This window comes from Rattus norvegicus, chromosome 4, assembly GCF_021556685.1.
Source record: "Rattus norvegicus strain SHRSP/BbbUtx chromosome 4, alternate assembly SHRSP_T2T, whole genome shotgun sequence".
NCBI classification, from domain to species: domain Eukaryota; kingdom Metazoa; phylum Chordata; class Mammalia; order Rodentia; family Muridae; genus Rattus; species Rattus norvegicus.
This window is the reverse complement of record NC_141537.1, coordinates 3,542,519-3,545,433: the sequence shown is the minus strand read 5'-3', so window position 1 is coordinate 3,545,433 and position 2,915 is coordinate 3,542,519. Positions and strand designations below refer to the sequence as shown.

General features: G+C 57.7%; 1 non-coding gene across 1 annotated transcript; it reads left to right on the top strand.

The window, feature by feature from the left end:
- Positions 1–252: 252 nt before the first annotated feature.
- LOC120095374 (5.8S ribosomal RNA) lies at positions 253–405 on the top strand. Its single transcript, XR_015687325.1, has one exon. It is a non-coding gene; the product is annotated as a 5.8S ribosomal RNA (ribosomal RNA).
- The last annotated feature ends 2,510 nt before the right edge of the window (positions 406–2,915 follow it).

The following is a 2,915-nucleotide window of genomic DNA, read 5'->3' as shown; positions in this document are numbered from 1 at the left end:
ACTTGCCCGCCCATTGGCTGGCTGCCGCTGGGTGCTGGGTTCACGGTGTCCCATGTCCTATGCATCCCGCCTTTCCTTTCCCGACCCTGTCGTTTTTTTCTTTTCACATGTATCCTTTAGTTTCCCGCTGGCGGGCCTGAGGTGGAGCCGCCTCCCGTTTGGCCCCTCTCTTCCCGTGCAACAGGGGCGGGCGGGGAGGTGGTGCCATTGTTAGCTCGCATACAAGTCTGCTCACACCCCAGATACCTATATGACTCTTAGCGGTGGATCACTTGGTTCGTGCGTCGATGAAGAACATGGCTAGCTGCGAGAATTAATGTGAATTGCAGGACACATTGATCATGGACACTTTGAATGCACTTGAGGCCCCGGGTTCCTCCCGGGGCTACACCTGTCTGAGAGGCGCTTGAGGATCAATCACTGCCACGCCCCCTGCGGTTTCATCGCCCTGGGGGTGTGGGGCGCGTCGCGCAGCTGGGTCTCTGCTTGCAAGGCCTCTTCCTTTGGCCCTCCATCTCCCGAAGTTCAGACTTGGGCGGCGTCCGTTGGTCGTCCACGCCCAGTGGATCTGCTTGGGCCTCCATCTGTGGGCCTCGAACTCCCCGTCCACCGGCACCAGGAGCCGACCACCCTTCTCGTGGCTCATTCCTGCTCGCTCTGCCGCTCCAGCTCCCGTCCTCGCCCGCTCTCCCCACCTTGGGGACGCATCGGCGTGGGCCAGTCAGGTGCCTGGGCGCGAGAGGGGCCGAGAGGGGCCCGTCATCGCTCCTCCGGTCTGGTGGGAGGCGGGCACCGCCCACTGGGTCCTCCGCCGCCAGGCACCCGCCAGTGCGCTCAGAGAGAGCGACCTGCGAGGGTCGGACGGGGGAGTCATACCGTACCCGCTGGGGCCGGTCTCAGGTACCTCTCCTCCCCCCCCCCCTCTGCCGGGTGCCGACCGCTCGGGCACCAGCCCTTTGCTGACGCGACTTGCTCCTGGGATGTGGGGGCTGGCCGGGATAGAGAGGTCGCAGACCCCAGCCTGGGACCCTGGCGCCCACTTGCTCTCCTCTCCATCTGTCCGCCCATGGCCGCGTGCGCGCCCTCCTTTCCTCCTTCTCCTCTCGACCGCGACCTCAGATCAGACGTGACGACCCACTGAATTTAAGCATATTAGTCATCGGAGGAAAAGAAACTAACCAGGATTCCCTCAGTAACGGCGAGTGAACAGGGAAGAGCCCAGCGCCGAATCCCCGTCGAGTGCCGTGGCGCGGGAAATGTGGCGTATGGAAGACCCACTCCCCGGCGCCGGTTGTGGGGGGCCCAAGTCCTTCTGATTGAGGCCCAGCCAGTGGAAGGTGTGAGGCTGGTAGAGGGCCCAGGGGCGCCGGGCCCGGATCTTCCAGGAGTCTGGTTGCTTGGGAATGCAGCCCAAAGCAGGTGGTAAACTCCATTTAAGGCTAAATACCGGCAGGAGACCTATAGCCAACAAGTACTGTAAGGAAAAGTGGGAAAGAACTTTGAAGAGAGAGTTCAAGAGGGCGTGAAACCGTTAAGAGGTAAACGGGTGGGTCAGCACAGTCCGCCCGGAGGATTCAACCCGGAGGCGCGCGTTCGGCTGTGCCAGTGATCCAAGCGGGTCTTTCCTTCTCCCCGTTCCTCCTGACCCCTCCACCCGTGCATCTTTCTCCCTCTCCATGCGTCCCTCCGTCGCCTTGTCCACTCCTCCCAACAGGGGGGTCGGCGGGCGCTCAGGCGGCGGGCGCGGGGTGCGGTTGGGCACGTGGTTGGGGCCAGGGGTGGGGTTGGTGGGTGACCATTCCTTCCCCCCGGCCCCCCCGTCCGCGACTGGGCTCCCTTCCACCTTGGCTTGGAGGTGTGCCAAAACCGGCTATGGGACTGCTGGGAAGGCCCTGCAGGGAAGGTGACTGGGGGCGGTGCAGCATCACCCGTGGGCCCCGGACCACCCCGCCCCGAGTGTTACAGCACATCCTCTCCATACAGAAGACACTGACTGACAGACAGACAGACACACACACAGACACACACACACACACACACACACAAATACATATTTAAATATTTAAAATGATGTTTTAAAAAAACAGTCTTCCTGTTTAACAGAGGTTTAAAGGGAAGTTGGCTGACAGAACGTTTTTGTGTTTTTTTTTTATTCTCTTTTTTACCAAATAGGAGGTAGATCTGTTGGCCCTTTTATTAAAAGCCAAAGTATTAAGTTGCGAGCTGATGTTTCAACTTTTACCATCCTGTTCCTTTCAGGAAAACCAGGGAGTGTTGTTTCTTTGGCTTTTTCCTTGTGAAACAAAATGAAAGGAGCTCTACCAGTTGGCCTAGTTTCCCTGTTCCTTTTCCCTCTTCCTTGGTATGCTCGATGAAGTAAAGTAAATAAATGAAGATTCTAGTTATTTATTTGTTTGGGAGACCCGAACCCTCTCTCAAGCGATATTTCCATCCCCTTCCCCTGCACACACACAAGGCCTCCTCCCTGTATGTGGGGGGAGGGGGAGGGGTGGACGGGAGCTAGCTGAGAGGGGGTGGGGTGGGGTGGGGCTGGAGAATATGCATTTCCCTGAAGGTCTGTAAGGGAAATACTGCTGCTGCCCTAGCATGCTTTGCTTCAGTGCTGAGCTAGGGCGGTGCCTCTTTAGGGGCGGCAAGTTTTCTGCCTGAAATCAGTGAGTGATGATTTCAGCGTGAATGTCTGATCCCTCCCTGTCCTTTCAGTGCTCTGGCTAATGGCAAATGACTGAAGAAAACCTTAGTTAGACTCACACCCAGCTGTTTGGAAATGGTAATGGAATTGATAGCACACCCTCAGGGAAAGAGGAAGACTCCCTTTGCTCACTCCCAGCCTCGCCCTACCAGCTCTGGATTTCTAAGTAAGGCTGAATCTGGACCATATTCACAGGATTTGG